Raw genomic sequence first — 20,922 nt, 5'->3', positions numbered from 1 at the left:
TTACATTGTGGAGATTGTTGCTAATGTGTACTTTGACTCTGATCTGCTTTACCATCTTCTAGCTGTTATTCAATATCATGTCCAAATGGAAATTTACTCATTTGGGATTCTTGACCAATTGTTCCATGTAACAATTCAATATTGTTTCCAGTTGGAAAGGAAAAATATCATCCAGGGTTCATTTCCTGATTCTTGTGTTGATGACAGCTGAGGATGGGAACTATCCCAGTGTGATGCCGTTGGACTGAATTACCTGCCAATATTAGTTGTCAAAGTTCACACACAAAGAATGTTGCAATGGAACCCATGAGAAAATTAAGAAAAAATGGTACCTGCTAAGATGTGAGTCTGTGCTGGTCCCAATTACTGAGGGAATATGAAGAAATATTCTCAATCCCTGTGCCTAAAAGGGAAACATGTCAGCAGTAAAAATATATTCCACGTACCACCATAGCTGTGAAATACACAAGAAGAATAATTGATTTGCTTTCTATAATTCTGCCAATGTAGCTTTTTGATGGGGGAGGTCTTGTGGTGCAGTGGTAGCATCCCTACCTCTAGGCCTCAGGGTTCAAGACTTGAATGCTACAAAAAGTACATCATAACATGACAAAACAGGTCAGTTACCAGCCTGCAAGCCCTTCCAATGTGCCTGATAGCAGGCAGTAAGAGTGGGAGAATTTCCTGGCCAGCCCTACTGCAGAAGGCAATGGCAAACCACTGCAGTACTTTGTCAAGCATAATGATGGACCAATCCAATGGAAGTCCATGGTTGCCAAATGTCCCTTAGGGCATAATACCTTATGGAGGAGGAGTTTTCCTGATCCAAATGTCTACAAGAAAATAAACATGTATATTATGTGACAACAATTACAGTATCATTTCTTGTTAGTTTATTCAGTGTCCCACAAATTTACTAAACGCTTCTATGTTGTATATATTAGTGCATATCATTACATTTGATATAGGAAGTTTGACATAGCGTGCAAGGGAGGTTGTTCTTTTGTAAAGACAACAAATGCAACAATAGAATGGAAAATTTATATTGGCATTCAACCCAAGGAGATGGCAGGAAACAGGAAGTGACAACAGCAGATAATATGGCTACATTATCACAGAGTGTAATTTTTCCCTTTAGGAAACATTGATTTAGACCTTATGTGGCCCTGAATTGATATGCTACCATTTCCAGCACAATTCAGAAGTATTTTCTGGCTCAATGCGGTCAATATTTATAATTCAAACCCCACTGATATACAAGTGGTGAGTTTTCCACAGATTAGGTCTTTAAAAAAGGACAATTGTGTTCACGGAGCACCTTTAAATAACTTTTCAATGCCTAACTTCTTCAAAAAGAAATTCAGCACCACTGAACTTAGGCGAATGGCAGTATTTTGGGGGGAGGAAAATGTCAATCTTTGTGAAATTTTAATCCAGGCAGGAATTGGAAGCATTTACATGTTTTTCAAGTTCCTACTTTAGGACAAGGTGAACCTCAGGGCAGTTCATTGAAATCCTGCATTATTGCTAGCTTACACTAAGCTGCAATGATTGGACAATGTTGAATTCTCAAATCTGCTCTGTATAAAAGGCACATATTTACCACCTCTGTACAAACAGGGATGCTCACAATTGAAAACTTTTCCAGGGATTTGCTTTCCTCTCCCGTGCTACCTTAGAACCCCCTCTCACCTGCTGCTGGCTTTCCATGATGTCACTTCCATTGACATCTCCCAGGGTCTAGCCAGGGTTGACAACCCAAACTGTATGTTTAATAACCTCCGGCCCATTAAAATGGGTCAGGCTTCCTCTGAGTTTAGTCAGTGAACAGAAATCCCACCACTGGTGACTCCAGACGGGTGTCCAGCCAAAAATGTTTGCATCAATGTTCCAGCGGGAGGCCCGAGGCCTGTCACAAATTGAGCCTTGGGCCTCATTAGCATTTTATGTGTGAGCTGCTGGCACCTGCCTCATATCCGTAGGCTGCCCAAGCATTGAAGACGAAGAATGTTGGGCTTTTTGTGTCTCTGTCGGCGGACCAAAGTTACATTTCAGGAGGAGGGATAGGATGGGCAGCAGCGGTGAGGGCCAAGGTGGCGGTTACGGGTAGGGGGGTGAGTTTTTGCAGTGACCGTGGAATCGAAGGAGCACCCTGCTCCTCCTGACTCTTGGGGGAGTGTTGGTTTTAAAAATAAATATTTAAAAGTCTGGCGACAATCCACCCTGGATTGGCCCGAAGTCTTCGGGAATCAGTATCTATCTCCCATTGACTATTGAAAGCAATCCAGGATCTTTTTTTACTATATAACATGATTTTGATTTATCGGAATTATGAAATGGCTTATTCTGATCAATGGCATTGGGAAGAGAATAAGGTGCCTATCCCAACACCAAGATGTAGCCAGAGGGGGCAATCTGGACCGGGGCCCTCTGTCCATCCAGACCTGGGCCTACCTCCTCACTTTCCTGCTCCTGCTGGGTTGGGAGGTGTTTGATTGATTCCTCGAATGGGTGTCCTCGTTTTAATGGTGTGAGAAAATACCCAAAAAGTTTAATTGGATTCAAGGACGAGCAATGTTTGCCAGCATTTTGACACCAGTTTGTGTTTGTTTTTAACTGGGTGTGTAGGGGTCCCTCAGTCTCTGCCCCCTGCAATCCCCACAGAGTGAAACCGGGTGCTAAAGCCACAAATGGTGCTAGGAAATTGGTGCTGATTCTGGGGCAGTTCCGCCCTCCTCTTTTTGGGGCTGGGGCTCTGTGTTAATGTGGGTGATTCCAGGATGGCGATGGGACAGAAGCTAATCCAAGTGGGATGTTTTTTGGGGTTAGGGGAAAGAGAGCAAGATGTTAGTGGGATTTTGGGGAAGAAACCCGTTCTACCCTAGCAGCGCTGTGGATTTACATCGATTTCCTGGAGCCAGACAGCACCACGGGCGTCCTCAATGATTTCAATGTGTGTCTGTCTCCAGAGAATCGATATAAACCTGCAGCACCGCTAGGTAGAACCAGTTTCTCACTGTTTTTCTTTTGGGTGGGAGCTGATGGAATTTATTTTGAAAAGAGGAAAATATCAATCTTCATGGGATTTTAATCCAGGCAGGAATTGGAAGCATTTACATGTTTTTCAAGTTTCCACTTTAGGACAAGGTGAACCTCAGGGCAGTTCATTGAAATCCTGCATTATTGCTAGCTTACATTAAGCTGCAATGATTGTCCAATGCTGAATTCTCAAGTCTGCTCTGTACAGAAGGGATATATTTCCCATTTCTGTACAAACAGGGATATTTACATTAGAACATTTTCTCCAGAGATTTGTTTTCCTCTTGCATGTTACCTTAGAACCCGCTTGAGCTGGGGGCAGGGGGTGGGGGCTGGGGGTGGGGTGGGGTGGCGGGGGGGGGGTGGTTTGGGGGTTGGGGGCGAGTAATTGCAGTAACTTTGGAATCAACGGAGCATCCTGCTCATCTTGCCTATGGAGGAGACTTGGATAACCTACAGCAGGCACCTCAGAGCACTGGAGAAGTACCACCAGTGGTATCTTCGCAAAATCCTCCAAGTCCAGTGGCAAGAAAGGTGATCCAATAGCAGTGTCCTCTCCTAAGCCACCTTGCCCAGCATTAGGCTCTAATAACTCAAAACCAGCTGCGCTGGACTGGACATGTCATTTGTATACCTGACACCAGACTCCTGAAGCAACTCTGCCACTTGGAATGCAGTTGCAGCAGGAAACTCCCAGGAGGACAGGGAAATACTTTGGCGATGTCCTTAAAGCATCCCTGAAGATTCAAACCTCCCCGCTGACTCATGAGAGTCCCTGGCTTGTGACCCAATTCCAATACTGAATAATCAAGGGGCAAAAGAGGGGGAAGAAATACTTACATTAACTATCGCTAGAGAAAAAGTACTAGGGAAGCTAATGGGGCTAAAGGCCGAAAAGTCTTCTGGATCTGATGGGTTGCATCCTAGGATATTAAAGGAAGTAGCTACAGAGATAGTGGATGCACTGGTAGTAATCTTCCAAGAATCCTCAAATTCTGGAAAAGTCCCAGAAGATTGGAAAACTGCCAATGGAACATCCTTATTCAAAAAGGGAGGGCGACAAGATACAGGGAACCATAGGCCAGTTAGCTTAACATCCATCATTGGGAAAATGTTGGAGTCTATTATAAAGGATGTAATAGCAGAGCAGTTAGAATTACGTAATCTAATCAAGCAGAGTCAACATGGCTTCATGAAGGGGAAATCATGCCTGACAAATTTCTTAGAATTCTTTGAGGAGGTATCTAGCAGGATAGATAAAGGGGACTCAGTAGATGTATTGTATTTGGTCCAAAAGGCATTTGATAAGCTACTGCACGTTAGGCTACTTAATAAGATAAGAGTCCATGGTGTTGGGGGTAGTATATTAGCACGGATAGAGGATTGGCTAACTAATAGAAGACAGAGAGTTGGGATAAGGGGGGCATTTTCAGGATGGCAAGCTGTAACTAGGGATCAGTGCTGGGGCCTCAATTATTTACAATATATATTAATGACTTGGACGAGGAAAATGAATGCACTATCGCCAAATTTGCAGATGATACAAAAATAGGTGGGAAGGCAAGTGGTGAGGATGACACAGGAGTCTACAGAGGGATACACTCAGGTTAAGTGAGTGGGCAAAAAAGTGGCAGATAGAACATAAAGTGGGAAGATACGAGGTCATGCACTTTGGCAGGGAGAATAAAGAAGCTGAATATTATTTAAATGGAGAAAGACTGCAGAAGGCTGCAGCACAGGGGGATTTGGGAGTCCTTGTTCATGAATCCCAAAAAGCTAACATACAAGTTCAACAGATAATAGGGACGGCAAATGGAGTGTTGGCTTTTATTCCAAGTGGAATGGAATATAAAAATAGGGAAGTTTTGCTAAAACTACACATGACACCAGTTAGCCGACACCTAGAATACATTGAAAAGTTTTGATCCCCTTATCTAAGGAAAGATATACTGTCATTGGAGGCAGTCCAGAGAAGGTTCACTAAGTTGATTATGAGTATGGGGGTATTTTCTTATGAGAGGTTGAGTTGGGCCCTGTACTCATTGAAGTTTAGAATGAGAGGCAGCTTTATTGAAACATACAAGATTTTTAGCGGGCTTGACATGGTAGATGCTGAGAGGTTGTTTCTCCTTGTGGGAGAGTCTAGGACCAGAGGGCACAATCTCAGAATAAGGGGTTGCCCATTTAAAACAGAGATAGAGAGGAATTTCTTCTCTCAGAGGGTAGTTAATAGTGGGCACGGCTGGGACTACAAGCAGTCTCACAAAGGTGATCAACAGGGCCTCGACATAAGTAAGTCCTGGGCCTTTTGGATGGGAGGGATCAGGCACCCTAGAGAGGGTGTGAAGTGGGGCAGAGGTGGCAGTTATTGGAGGCCAGGCAAAGGATACAGTACCCCCCCCCCAAAAGGATTCAGAACCTTCCTGCCTGCCCTTTCACCAACTTTGGTGAAAAAAATGGCCTTTCCACTCTCACCCGCCTTCCACTTATGGCAGCAGAGGTGTATTGACACCTGTAAGTGGCATTAATTTGGCTGTTAAGGGCCCCAATACACCTAAGGGAGGGCGGCTGAATGGGCACTTTACCCACTCCCTGTAGTATGCGGACTGCGTCGGGGGTGGGCAGGAAGGTGGTGGGCTACCCACCCATTATATTATACATGGCACCTGCTGAAAACAAGTCCGGTAGGGGCGCTGTAAAATCCAGCCTCCTAACTGCCAACTTCTAGGATCTGTGGACGTGCAATCCAAGGTCCCTCTGTTCCTCTATGTTTCTCAGTTTCCTGCCATTTGTTGTGTACTCCTTTGCCTTGCTTGTCTACCCAAAAGTGACACTTCAGATGGGTGCGGGATGTCCCAATGCTAAACTCACTAGCTTTGCACATGTTTTACACCCCACTAATGGGCACAGGATGTACCAATTTCTACCCTAAGACATTTACTGCTGTAATACAGGTGCATCACTGGACCTGCATTGGAGTTTTCTATGATTGACAAATGCACTGTATCATTTTTGCAAAGAGCAGCATTCTTTTAACTGGAAGAACATGATATCTTTTCATCCTGCGACTTTGTTTCCACGAGCACTGAACCTTAGTGAACAAATCAGCATTTTCCACATTCTTTGTGGAACCAGTACTCAAGAATGTTGCTGGACTGGAGAAATTTTTATTTATATCAGTCAAATGCCTGTTTAGCTGCCTGAGAGGTGTGAAAGGAGCTTTATTAGAGGTATGTTCCAATTGGCTGGTTTTCTTTCGGCTACACAAAGTCAACCGAAAAAAGTGATGCGCACCCAGCATTTAATTGAAGTCTGTTGAAGCCACTGCACTTTTATTCTTTTAGGCAGAAAGGCTTTCATTTGTTGTTTCCTTTCTTGATTTAAAGGTCTGCCTATAAAAATGGAGGCAGACAATGATTTCCCTGACAGAATTTGTTAGCGGGCAAGGCAGAAAGCCAGCCAATCAGAACTCGCTTGTAATAATGTTAGTTTCACACTTCATAATCACCTAAATTGGCTGTTAATTTGTATAAATGCTGTAATTTTCATTCAGGCAGCTGTGGATTATGCAGAAGAGTGTCAAACTTTGTATTGATGGCTGCCTGCCAAATTTTAAAAGCCCAATTTACAAACCAGGACATGAAGAACATAATTGATAGCCATTTTACAGAAAAAAAAAGGCATAGCTGGACAGTTCATTATTATGATAGCAGATATAACCTGCAGCAAAATGTTAGACACCAGATAAAGATTAGGATTCTTGTAAGATTATATGGCAAGGGGAGGGAAGGCTGTAGTGTTATTATATAGTGTCACCAAAGAAAAGCTATGAATATGATGGACATATATGGATGGGAATTGACTAGTTTTCACTGACTCAGAAATAAATGCATGTTTCAAATTTCACTATCTTAACCTGTATTGTTTTTATTTTTAAAGAAAGACTTACATTTATAAAGCAGTTTTCACAAATAGCCGACATTTTAAAGCACTTTACAGCCAGTTAAGTTTTTTTTTTGAAGCGTAGCCACTGTTGTTTTATAGGAAATTGATAAGGAAATGTTGCACATAACAGATGGCCATGGCATATGAAGAGTGACACATTCTTCCATGGAATGTAGTTAACAAGAAGTTATGAAATAAGAGTTGCCCTATCAATTGTGTGGAATATTGTTGAAGGAGTGCAAGTGAATGGGAGTGGATAGGTACTGTACAAACCCCCCTCCATGATGTGTTCTACCTCTGCTGCACAACTGTTTAATAATGTAAGGGGTTGATTTGCAACTCATTTGGTGTTCTGCATGCTGCTGTATTGTGTGATGTGCTTGTTGGATGTGAAGGGCCGATGTCTGTCTGTTGCGGGCTGGCTCATGCCTTTTGCAATGTTGTCCACACTGAGGTCTGACAAAATATGGGATGGCCACCAGTGTATCACCTGCTGCATAAGGTGCCTTCTACCTCATTTTTACAGAGCAAGGTGAATCAGGTGGTGTAGAGTAACTGGAAGCGCATGACCAATACACACCAACATCTTTCAGGAAGATCTAAAGAATCTCATCAGATGGGCCAATAGATGGAGAATGAAATTCAACGTAGAGAAATGTAACATCATGTGAATCAGCAATACGCAATGCCCAGCAGTACCCAATCACACAATGCATGATTCCTCCTTGAAGTTACTAAAGAATGCCATTAATTAGGAATCCACATGCAAAATAATTTAAAGTGGAATGTGCAAAGTCAATATGCAGCCGCGAACGAATCCAAAATGCTTTGGGTTTATGAAACAGAACTTCCAGAACCCTTCAACTGCAGTAAAGGAAATCCTGTACCAGACGTTCATTGGACCACACTCAGAATACAGTATTGTGCTTGGGAGCCATATACTACTAAAACCATTACCCTCCTTGAGAATGTTCAATGCTAGGCAGCTTGTTTCATAACAAACAATTACTCATGAGATTCTAGTGTCTCTCAGTTGGTCACATTGCTAGGCTGGCATAGTCTCCAGAACTGAAGAAAAGCCCATGGGTTGACATGCATTTATAACATTTTAAATGAGCAATTAAATATTTCTAAGCAGTGCATTAAGTTTAAAAGTGACTGAGCTCAAAGGGTTCATAGCCAATAGCTCCAAGTGTACACGCTCCAAGTGTATATACCCCAATGTGCTTCCTTTGCTAACTCTATTTTCTTAAGAAAAATTAAGGACCGGAACAATCTTCCACAAACCTTAATCTCCATGTTTTCTAAGGATTCATTTAAGGAAAATCTGTTGAACTTTCAAAATTAATGTGACTATCGGCTACATTCATTGTGCACCTACTGTGAAAATTCCCCGGTGGAAGTCTATGAACGGAAACCTTACACCAAGTACCACGTTTTATCCATTTCATAATTTCCCTCATCAATAGCTTGGATTCAAGCATTTATTAACATTCAGAATGATATTTTTGGTAACACTATAGATAAAGCTTGTGTGTTACGTGGCTTTACATATGCTGGCAATGGGAAGGGTCCCTGCTGATTGTGTATTCAGAACATTAGCATCACTGTGGAAGGGTCCTGGCCTAATTCGTGGCCCTTCTGCCACAATCCTGTTGGAGATTTGGGAATGTGATGGAAGGACCAAAGACATTTGGTGCCAAAATGTTAGATCGTATGCATAATTTTTGGGCAGTCACTGGCCTCCAAACAAATGTGAATAGGTTTTAACCCAAATATTCATGGCCAATTGCAACTTAGAGAACATATAAAAGCAACCATGAGGGGAGATTTATGGAGTTCATGAGTGTTTATACTCAGATTGGGGTCTTGTGAGCAAATGCTGTTCCTTCAATAGTGCACGTGCAGAAGCAAAGGCTGCCTTACCTGTCAGCGACTATTCTTGTCAGTGTGGTGCTACAAAAGTGATGCCATACTCAAAGCGCCAAACCTCTTGTGATTAAAGCAAAGAGCTATCCTGGCATTGATGCAGATATGATGCAGAGGAAGTGAAAACATAGAGATGCAGTAAGTGATGGATCTCATGCTGCTGAGAATACCTCACAGATGAAGAGAGTTAAGGTTAGAGGCTTCAGGAGAACTGAAACAAATAAAGATATTAAAAAGAGCAGTAAATACACCAGAAAAAATGTGCATACAAAGGGTACACTTATTTAAATCCAATGTTTGTTTTAAATGTGTCTGACTTCGGGGTAGGGGATCCAATTGTCCAAAATGGTTATCTTTGATGATGACTGACTTACATCCTAAAGCCACGAATGGTGAATAGTTGGACTGGATTTTACATTTTTCGACGGGGTTAGGGAGATGGGATGGAAAGTGAATGGTCTGTTCACTCCTGCACCTGTCTCTCAGATCAGAAATCAAGCACGGGTGGCCAATTAGTAGCCGTCGGGTGGGAAGGCAGCCAATCAGAGGTGTAAAGCAGGGTTCCATGCCCAATCAGGAGTCTAGATCGGGACAGAGGTGTTGGGCCACGAACAGGAAGTCAGTCACGGCAATAAATTTAAAGGCCCCTGCTCACTAAATCTGTCTTTATTTTTTATTGAAGGCTAAAAAAAGTAAAAAGAAAACGATGCTGCCACCTTCACCAGCAGAACTTAGTAGTGGTGTGAAGGAGCCTGAGCATCATCTTGCAATGGCTCTTTGCCATGGCCAGAAAACAACTATGCTTTTGTAAATGTAGTCCTTGTAGTGGTTTGTTCTTTGGTCTGGCCCCTGCTCTGTTCTCCCAGACTGTACTTTCCTTCAGGTGCTTTTGCTCTATGCTGTAGTCAATAGTGACCACTGCACCAATTTTATGAGGTTGAATGGTCCTTTATATCTTTTACTTGTTGGAAGTCCTGCCTTTTGGATGAGTCATTAAACCAAAGTCCTAACTGCCATCTCATTGTCCGCAAAAAAACCCTATGGCATTATTCAAAGATCAAGGGAGTTCTACTTTCCTAACCAACATTTAGCCTTCACCCAACATCTCTAAAGCAGATTATCTTGCCACATATCTCATTGCTGATTGCCAAACATTGCTCTGCAAAAGTTGCCTGCTGTGTTTCTCCATATTACAAAGTACTCTGAAAGTGTTTCATTAGCTGTGAAGCACATTATGATGTACTACAATCATGAAGAGTGCTACCTTCCTCTCATGCGGTACAGATATATATAAATGTTTTTTTATCATTTCTTTGTAGCATTAACTCCAATAGCTGGTACGAGTCGGCAGTGGCATTGCATGCAGTTTCTGGAGTTAAAACTCAGCAGCATGTGAGGAAACCCTGACTTACAGCATAAGGTTCCCCACCGAGTCCTACCTCACTTCTTCTAGGAAGTTCAAATCCAGCCCAATATCTTGGCGACATCCGCATCCTTTTCTAATATTGGGAGCAAAACAAAAAATACAAATAAAATATATAGAGGAATTAAATCGCTGTTCAGGCTGTGTAAAAGCCTGGCTTTTCCAATAAGGACCTGGCTGTGCAAAACATGTGTGGTTGCTGCTGCCTGAAAAAGTTGCCATGATGACTCACAGTTCAAAACTGCGAGTACCTCCAGAAAAAAGCCGTGATGCGCCACTGATCGATGCCTAGGGTTGTGAAACTAATTCTGCAAGCTGTACTTCTGCCTTGGCTGTCTGTGGAACGAAATATTGGTCTCTCCATAATGACCTTGTACTCTTGTCCCCAGTTTCATTTCTACTTTAAATCACTTCATCAGAACTTGCAGATGCCAGATTCCAACACCATCCCTGGGGAAAATTAAATGTTACTTGAAGTAAGCAAGCATACTAAATGTTAATCATTACTGAATATCATTTTTGCTAAAAAGAGATCTTTTGAAAATTGCACCGTAAAGCATTAGTTCAGCTCTCCCACAAAACAAAGTGTCATCATCTATCCAGAGGTGTGTGAACAATCACTCATGCCCTCACCCTATGTCTACTCGTAAACACTTTCAAGTTTGAGGTCACCAAAGGAAGCAAGAACCCGACTGATTTTTCACCTCCTAAACCCTGGTATATATTGAAACCAATTGCAGTGTCGGTAATGCTGCCCAGCTGGGATCAGTTAATTCAGAAGGGACCAGTAATCAAATGTTGGGACCTTGTTGATCTGCATGACTCAGACTGTACTGGCTGCTGAATATACTCACAAATAAGAGTCAAAATGTTATTTTCTCATGTTAACAGCATGCTTAATTATTCATTAGTAAGCGATTTCAAATCCTGTAAACCTTCCTTACTAAGAACAGCAACATCAAGATAATTCTTAATAGAAAACTGAATTGTAGCTTTCAGTTCTGGAAAACAAATATACAGAAGCCATCTGTGATATTTTAATTTCTGTTGCAAAATGTGTGGTTAGTCACACGGCAGTGTGATGGCGTTTACAAAAGAAATATGTTCATACTTCCTGTAAACTCAATTGGAAATTATGTTTTGGTTGATCTGCAGCCATATTGTTCCATTCATAAAAGAAGCAAATCAGCATTAAATATGGTCCTGACTTGTTTTAGCAAAGAAATGAAACAGCACAATTGTTTCTGGAAAATGTGAATAATGCATTCATTACAATTTTTTTTAAAGAAACATCATCCTACTTTTAATCTTGTTCTTTTAAAAATGTGTACAATCAACCTTTTAAGTATGGAAATCTACATCCTAATAGCAGCTAAACAGGATTTTTTTTTTGAGAAAGGAAGAATCCCAGGATATTTGAGGTGCTTTACAGTAAAGCTAGTTGGCCATTTCATGAATTACTAGGCTTCTTAAAATGACATGTATGATCTTCACAAGTTGAGCTCATGACATCATTGTCAGAAATCCACAATTTGTTCGTTGTGCAGCATCTGAGTAATGCTTGGATCTAACCAGATCAAACAGAAATGTCAGAGGCTCAGAGCACTGTTTGTCATCAGCTCTTTATTCCCAGGCAGCTGAATGGTGAAATGCAAGCTTTTGCACATAACACATATACACACAGACAGGCTCTTGTTGGCAGGCTCTTGTTGCAGAATGAATGCATGCTGTGAATGTAGACCATTTGTCTGCTGATTACTGAAAACCCCAGGGGACTGGTGTTGGCTCTCCACCTTTTCCCTGTGTCTGCTTGCCATAACTACCCTCCTCCATCCCAAACTACCCTTTCCTTCTAATACTTCAAATGTATATCGCTTCACAGTTTAACTGCAAATTTCCCTTTCATGGATATTATTGGATAATTGCAGTTCTGCATGGAGATGAGAAAAAATGTATGACATTCACCATTGTGAAAGGGGCAATAAAATTACACACACAGGAAGAATTATTGTGCTTACATTTTGCAATATGCTGTGATTTATTTGTTTGTTGCCCTTAATAGGCATGCTCAGCAGTCAACGCTAACTTCAGTCAAACTGAAAAACTGGGAAAAAGATTCTAAGTGACTAAATGAAATAGGTCATAGCTGCAAGTATAATCAATCAAGCATAGGCTAACTCAAACAGTCTGCATCACCATGGAGCCAATCCCTCTCTGGGAACTGCCATATTTCTTCAGTGGTTTTTGTCGACAGCTTGTCTGTTCCAAGCTTCCTTAGGTGGTTTAAAAACAATTAGCATGGCATATATATATATATATATATATACATATATATATTTTAAATGAAGACTCATCAAAATGTATTTGCTGAAGAGATAATGGGTACTTGTACTTTGACACAACTATTTTTCTTCATTTGCAGTTTGTAACGTATTGATAAAAGAAATGAAATGTGAGCCAATATTTAAAGCACTCTAAGTGGACATAGCATTTTAATGAGCTGAAATCTGCTGCATACTCTTTTGCTTGCATTCTTATCTTATCTGACTCGTTAGTCAAAATGTCAGCAGGGACGTTAGAGCTGTTTTTTTTTCTCTGGGTACACTTTAGCAGGATTCATGAGAGCTCTTGTAACACTGAGATGGTTAAGTGCATCGGTAATCTGTACTCCTTTATAGTGGGTGGTGACTGGTAATAGGTAAAGAGCATTCTGACTATTGTGATCATTGTGATTTCAAATAAGACGACTTGTCTGTCACAGTAATGCCTTCATTGCACTCTAACTATCGATCAGCTGGTCAATTTTTTCCTACAATAAAGTGGTGTTACCAAAGGGAAGGGAGGATGAGTAGATATGAGTGTGTATGGGTGAGCAGAAGGCATATTTTGGGTGAGAGAATAGCTGTTAGAGAAATTACTCTGTAGCTGCACTGGGATTGAAAAATGAGACAAAAGCAGGTTAATTTTTAAGTGAAGAGAGGATTATGCTCCAAGATTAGTCTGCAACCATTCACTCATCCCTGGCATTTAGTGAGGGTTTGGGCAATGTATTTGTAGCTTCTGGAACTCTCCCGCTCTAGGTAATGACATTTAGGATAGGAGGAAGGAAAATGAAATGGAACTAAAATAGAATTAGTTTTAGTCTAAGTAGGTCCAAAATATTAAATATTTTCATAAGTGACTATAAGGATGACTTAGGCACAACTGCACTTACGATCGCATTACTCTATTATAGAAAACAATGTTTATTGAGAGTCCTGGTGTTTCTAAGTGAGGATGTGTTGATCATGTGATTAGAAAGCAAAGTGTGATTGGCACCAATGCACATGGGTTCACAGCATTTTTCTCACACCCTTGACCTTTGTTGAAGATTTCACAATTACTCGTCTTCTCTTTTTTGTGGGTTGGTTCAGGGGAGGGACTGGCTTTTGCTACCTGCTATTCTGTATTGTGCTTTCTCCACACTTCACTATAATTTTAAGGACTGTGAAGAATGTCAACTGGGTGAACAAAATGAATAGTGATCCTATTACTTCACCTTATTCTAGTGCCTCTCTTTTTCCCCTGGCCTCCCTACTGAGATTGAGGACAGCTGTAGCTTTGCACTGAATATTAACTAACCCCCTAACTGAACAGATTGTGGTTTAATCCATGCAAATTCAACACAATAAAAATTTAATTACACATACAGAGGGCCCATTAATGTCTAAGAAATATTTGATAATTGGTGGCTGGGTTTAATTAAGCAAACTGCCTCTTGCAAACTGTCCTGAAGTCCTTCTTTCACTCAGACTAATTGCTTTGATGTAAGAAAGTGCACCTAATTTACATCCACTGTGTGTCCTGGCTCTGGCAGAGTAATTTCTAGGGTCTAGGTCATTGTTGGAGGAAATCATTCAGAAACTTGCACAAAGCAAAGCTGCACTCAAAGGAGTTTTGGCTGCTCTGGGAGAATCCACAACAACAAAAAAATAGTGACATTCTTTATTTATTATTAACGCTTTTTCAGGATAAAGCTGTATCTTTCCTGTGCTCATTTCCTGATGGCGCTGGTTGTTGTGGTTCCACAGGTACTGGCGACCCTTCCAAATGGCTTCTGAAGAGGCTATTCCGGAGCCAGCACCAGTTGGGTGGTGCCCTGCAATACCTTCCTGAAAAAGTCTCTGTCATTATGGTGGTTTGTTGTCTTTTCCATACCATATCCTTCCAGACAGTTGTGGACCTTGAGACCTTGGAAGGGGCCGGCTTATTGGGGGCAAAAGGTACACAGGTTCTTGATAAGGAAAGGGTGAAAAGTTTCAGGGTTAGGGAGGAATATGAGGTTAAAATCAGGCCAGTCATGATATTATTGAATGGCGGAGCAGGCTTGAAGTAGCCTACTCCTGCTACTAATTGTTATGATCTTATGTTTGAGGAATTGTAGGGGGATGACGCTTAACAGAGAGGTGCCCCTGCTTCATGACAAGGCTGCCTCCTGCCACCATCTAGAAGGAGGACTCTCCTCTCCCACACAATATGCAACATTAGATCTAGGTTGGCCTTGATGAAGTGAGGGACAGCCCGGATCTGGGTGCCAGGCTTCTGGCTCCCCTTTGACAGCTTGCTTCCCTATGGTGCTTAGGAAGGCTTTGGCACATTTAGCAGATTTTACCCTTCGTACAACGATCAGCCTCAGTGTTGGCTGCCATGGGTTATCGAAGTGAGCCCCACACTTTTTCTGACCTACCTCCGTTTTCGTCTCCACTGATTCTAATTGGGCAAGAAATCCATCTCCATTCCGATTCAGGCCTCACCCCTGTGAAAATCTGAACTTCAATTAGTTAGTTTCTCACCAGAGGCAGTTTTCTAACACAAAAGCCTCTGTGACGGAAATTCAGTGGGACATTAGCTGATTTTGTAAATTCCACACCACCCACACCCCCCCCGATTCCTAGTCAGGCCAATTGTGCTTCCCGGATGTTGCTTACTGATCAGGGCCATAACCATGACCTTAACCATAACTTTGTCTGCTTTTATGTACGGAGCATTGGAGGAGCTTAGCTTTGGGTCTTGGTGACTTATTTTCCCTTATTGCAATGTACTGTATGTGTACAAGAGATGTTGGCATCTCAATGATAGGTTTTTACACTAACTGATATACTGGGCAAGCTGCCCTGAATCAATGTTACTGCTCTACCAGGTTAGCAGCAGGAAATAGAACAGGTGATGTATTTCTATCCTTTGCACAATATTACAATACAACTGCTTATATAAGGGTTTGTTGGAACATTCTTTATTATTGTGGAGAGTTAGAGAAGAATCTCCCAGAATCTTTTCTAAATTGACCTCAGGTATTTTTCCTATTTCTTTTGACTTTTCTAGGAAATTGCATGGCTAGATGATGTAGGTCACTGGTGTATATAATAGTATCCTGTTTGAAAGGAGTGGTGGGCTTGGCAAACTAGATGGTCTTTCCCCAAACTTTACTTCATATGTTTGTATGTTCCATGATACAGTTCATCATGGGGGAACTTCAATCTACATATAGGCTAGGTAAACTTAACTAGCAATAATGCTGCGGAGGTTGAATTCCTGGAATGTATATGAGATGATTTTCTAAAACAGTATGTTGAGGAAACAATTAGGGAATGGGCTATTTTAGATTGAGTATTGTATAATGAGAAAGAGCTGATTAATAATCTTGTTGTAAAGGAGCCTTTAGGGAAGAGTGATCATAATATGGTGGAATTTTACATTAAGTTTGAAAATTATGCAATCAATCCAAAATTAGGCTGTTGTATCTAAACAAAGGAAGCTACAAAGTTATGAGGAGCAAGTTGGCTGTGGTAGATTGGGGAACTACATTAAAAGGTATGATGGTAGACAGGAAATGGCTAGCATTTAAGGAATTAATGCATGATTTACAACAAATATGCACTCCCTTGAGGCATAAAAACCCAACAAGAAAAGTGATACAACCATGGCTAACAAGTGAAGTTAAAGATTGCATTAGATCAAAGGAAGAGGCTTACAAAGTGGCTAAAAAAAAGTTCTGAGGATTGGGAGCATTTCAGAATTCAGCAAATGAAGGCCAAAACACTGAAAAAGAAAGCGAAAATAGAATATGAGTGTAAACTGACGAGAAGCATGAAAACCAACTGTAAAAGCTTCTATACATATATAAAAGGTAAAAGATAAGCAAACAGAAATGCGGGTCCATTACAGGCAGAGACGGGAGAATTTATAACGGGGAGAAAGGAAATGGCAGAGAAACTAAACAAATGGTTTGGGTGGAATTTTCTCTACCGGAGACTAAGGGCAGGATTCTAACCTCTTTGGGCAGTCATGGCGGGTGGGCCCGGGAGCAGCTACAAAACCAACTACCGCCCGCGATCGGGGCCCAACTGCGATTTCAGGCTGGCTGGCCAATTAACGACCGGCCAACATGAAAGGCGCTCCCAGAGCCTCAGTGCTTCTGGGGTGGGAGTTGGAGGAGCATTAGTGCTGAAGTGTGTGCATGTGCAGGCATGCGCTCAGTAAAAGCTCCCTGAAGGCATAAAGCTGCCTCAGGGAGCTGAAGCTTTTTAACATTACAAATAAAGAATTAAAAAATAAGGAAAACATGGGTCCCCTCATCTGACTCTGTCACATGAGCAGGGACATGTTAAAAATTAGTTTTAAAAGTTCTTATTTGTTTTAATGGCTGGTCAAAACCTCATCCCACCTGTGGATGAGGTTTCCCAAAAAATGCAAAGGCAGCTCGGCTTCTTTGCCCGCCTGCCAATCGAACGGTTGGATGGGCAGCAAAAAATTTGATTTAATTAATTGATTAAGGGTCTTAATAGGCCTCTAATGTCAGTAGGTGCACTGCCACCTCCTGCGCGCTCCGCGAGCAAAATATTGCAAGGGTGCACGCTGATGTCAGGACGCTCTCCCGACACCATCGTGCACTACTTTACTCCCATTTGGGCTGGGCGCTTGCCTGCCCGATGAGGGGAAAATTCTGCCCTAAGTGTGGTGGCAGGTGTATTTTGTGGTGTGTTTTCCGCTGGAAATTGCACCCTTTTCGTGCTCCTTTGCTTAGTAATTATGTACAGGCGAGTTTCTCTCTGAATCACGTAGCGGGCCAGGAACTGATTCGCCCACCCCGCCATCACCTAATGTGGTCAAAGGTCCAGGCATCATATTTAAATGTATCCTTACTCTCTCCAGCCCAATTCAAAGGGTTGCACTACTCGGGTGTCTCACCCAATATTAGGAGGAGATGCATCAGCGCTGATTGTCTCATGTGCACTTTAACATCACCAGCGTTTCATCTATCATGCTGCACAAACTCCATCCTCACTCCTTGCTAGGGAGGGCTCAGCACACACAGCAGGCATGCACACCTCTCATCCCTCTCTTCTCGTCACATTCCATCGATTTGTCTTCATCTAAGCCAAGCTTGCTCACAACATCCCACAAGATGCCCACAAGATCCCAGACTGGAGGAGGGAGGTCAGATATTGTGGAGCTCACAAAATTCAAGGAGGATGTGTCTGAGTTGGCAGGGCAGGACATGGACATCCTCTGTGGGGAAGGCGAGTTTGGCTTCTCCCAGCAAGCCAGTACGGATGAGTCCTCCATGAGTTGATCACACCCTGACATTCTCAGTGAGTGACTTGCAATATTGTATTCAGTCTGTTCATGAACTAAATCTATCTGCTGTCTCTTACTGGCACCGTCAGGTCCACACACACACACATTGATACCCAAAATAAGCCCCAGCCCACAGTCCACCTCAGATGAGGAAGCTGAGGAGCCATATTGAAGAAGACCCGTCACTGCATTCACCTCCACCCTCCACTAGCTCAGAGACACAGCACCTTGGTGAGTCCTAGTTATCGAGCAGGCTCGGGGTCACGTTCTGGAGAACACCTCACAGACACGTCTCCGCAGCAGTCGGAGGCAGTGACAGCCCAGATCTCTGGCACTCAGAGGGCTGCTGGAGATCAGGCTGAGTCTGATGATGCGCCTCTGAATACGAGCACGTCAAACATGCTGGAAATGCAACGACAGAAAGCGGGAAACCAAGTAGAGTTCCAAGACGCAGCCGGCAGACCAGAGTGAAGGATGGAGGAGTCTGTTCGCATTCTGTTTCATGTCGTGGCTCTGAAATGTAAGCCCCTTGGCCTCCAAGAGAAGGGTGGCAACTGCCTTGGAGACCTTGGTCCAGCAGATCCTGCTGGATTTGCACTCAGACCTGCACTCCATCACTATAGGCATTAGTGGGACCCATCAGTGGCTAGGTGAGAGGGATGTGGGGCACCTTCATGTGCTCCTTCTCCTCAGGGACTTAGGCAGGGGCTCCTGGACATCCACAGGGAGGAAGACTAGTGGGTGGACACCGTGGGGCCATCTGCACCGGTGACCCCAAGAGTGTCCAGTCCCCTCCAATCCCCCTCTGCCTGGGAATCCATCACCTCCAGCTGAACAGACCGAGGAGGATGTGGTTGCTCCACAGAAGGGCACCCAAAGCAGCCTGGGGCCCTCTAGCTCCCGGCTCTCTAGAGGACGGCTGCCAAAGTCATCAAAGACAACAGGGCGGAGCAGTTAGCTATACCTCTGGTGTGGATGTTGGGGATGCACCCAGACATTGTGATAACGTTAGAAAAATTGGGAAGCTTTGAAATCACTTCTGGGTCACAGTGTTCAATCATTGTAAATAACCTACACCTTCGTAAATACACTCGCATGAGAATGGTGTAGCAATTTGAAAGCATCATGATACGCCCTCTTATCGTGAGGGTGAGCCATGCTCCCACTCAGTGTTTGCCTCCGTTTCTGAGCCTCACGTTGACGTGGTGTGCAGCTGACTCATGGGCCAGAATTTTCCGTTTGTCAGTCGGGCGGGCCTGACCGACTCGGCGGTGGATGGCCGGTCGATTGCCGCTGGAGAAACGGGCCGTGCCGCCATTTTCCGCGTTCGGGCCAATGAAGGCCCACCCAGCGGGTTAGTGACTCCCGTGGAGAACAGGAAAATAGTCGCGGGGGTTCCAATGGGGAGCCAGCAGCCTGCATAAAGAGTGGCCAGGCAGCCTGCTTGAGGCAGTGCACCATGGCCACTCGGGGAGTGAGGGAGGGAGGTCCGAGTGGACAGCAGCAAGAGCAGGAGGAGGGGGGGGGTGGTGCAGGCTGCAGGAGAGGCCAGTGGTGGGGGCCACTGCGCCCCATGATTTTCTGATGCATGCCTTGCTGTCCTCCTGCAAGAGGTGGGCATCCAGGCGGGCTGGAGCACTGAAGAGCCCCGGCACCTGGGAGTGTCTGAGGATGTAGGCATCGTGGGAGCTGCCTGGGTACCTTGCACAGACTTGCAGAATCTGCATTCTGTGATCACACACCATCTGCCCGTTCATAGAGTGGAAGCCCTTCCTGTTGACGAAGGCACTGAGCTCACCTGCTGGCGCCTTGATGGTCATATGTGTACAGTCTATAGCACCCTGGACACGGGGGAAGCCAGCAATGGCCGCGAAGCCTCTGGCTCACTGTGTCTGGTTTGCCTGGTCTCAGCGGAAGTGGATGAGGGTGGATACCCAAAGTTCGCAAGGGCCCCTCAAAATCGTACACAATTGGCAAGTTTAGGGGCTTAACGAGCCCTTCAATTAATGGTGGCCGAGTATCCTGCTGCTCAGCATGCCCGCCCACCACAATATCGCGATGGTGCGTGCTGATGTCAGCACGCTCGCACGACGTCAGCGGGCATCATGTTACGCGCTGACCTGTGGGCTACGCCATCCGCACGTTAGCCAGAAAATTCTGGCTATGATAGTTACTCTACCCTTTGTGTTAAGTTAGTGATATGTGTGAAACTCTTTACTGAGGTGTCTGCAAAATGTACTCGCGACCAAGCTCCTCACAAGACAGCATGGAGTTCGACATCCTCACTAGCCTTGGAGGGTTAGCTATAATTGTCTTTCAAAATGAGAAGGCTGCCTTCATTGGTAGTGCCAAAGCACAAGGCCTGCATCCATGATACTCTCTCCAACCATGCACACATCTCAGGGTGCGCAATAAGCTTCTCATAAAGGTGGCCACCACTGCATCAAGCCTTTTGGCGCAGCATCTGCACTGTTGAGGGGACTATCACTTCTCAGAGGGCACCAATGGAGGGCTCGCCACTGATCTTTCCAATGAACAGGGCTGGGTGAAACATGAGGTTTGAAGGTGCAAGGCCGAATGCTGCACATATGGATGATGAAAATCCTGTCCAAACATTTTTTTAAAAATTAATATCATCCCGGCCTTGGATGAGGCTTCCTCAAAAAGGCAAAGGTCACCAAGCCGATTGGTAATGTTGGACAGGTAACAAAAAATCTCCAACAATTGCAATGTTAATGGCCTGTAGTAGGCCCCTTAATTTTCAGCAGGCACACTGCCAACTGAAATATCGCGCGAGTACATGATGATGTTGGGACGCTCGCCCGACATCATCATGTACTATTTCACTCTTGAGCGGGTCAGACATGTGCCCACACGCCAAGTGAAAACTCCTGCCCAACGTAATGCCCCAGAGCTGCACTAATAGCCTTTCACTGATGCAGCCTTGTAGCTGAGACACACAATCAGAT

General features: G+C 43.6%; 1 long non-coding RNA gene across 1 annotated transcript; it reads right to left on the bottom strand.

The window, feature by feature from the left end:
- Positions 1–343: 343 nt before the first annotated feature.
- LOC121277048 lies at positions 344–11,002 on the bottom strand. The gene is made up of 3 exons (XR_005942793.1): positions 10,970–11,002; positions 10,353–10,412; positions 344–403 (listed from the first exon to the last, which is right to left on the bottom strand). It is a non-coding gene; the product is annotated as an uncharacterized LOC121277048 (long non-coding RNA).
- Positions 11,003–20,922: the final 9,920 nt, after the last annotated feature.

Source organism: Carcharodon carcharias, chromosome 4, assembly GCF_017639515.1.
Source record: "Carcharodon carcharias isolate sCarCar2 chromosome 4, sCarCar2.pri, whole genome shotgun sequence".
NCBI classification, from domain to species: domain Eukaryota; kingdom Metazoa; phylum Chordata; class Chondrichthyes; order Lamniformes; family Lamnidae; genus Carcharodon; species Carcharodon carcharias.
The sequence above is the reverse complement of the archived record's forward strand: the minus strand, read 5'-3'. Positions and strand labels throughout refer to the sequence as shown.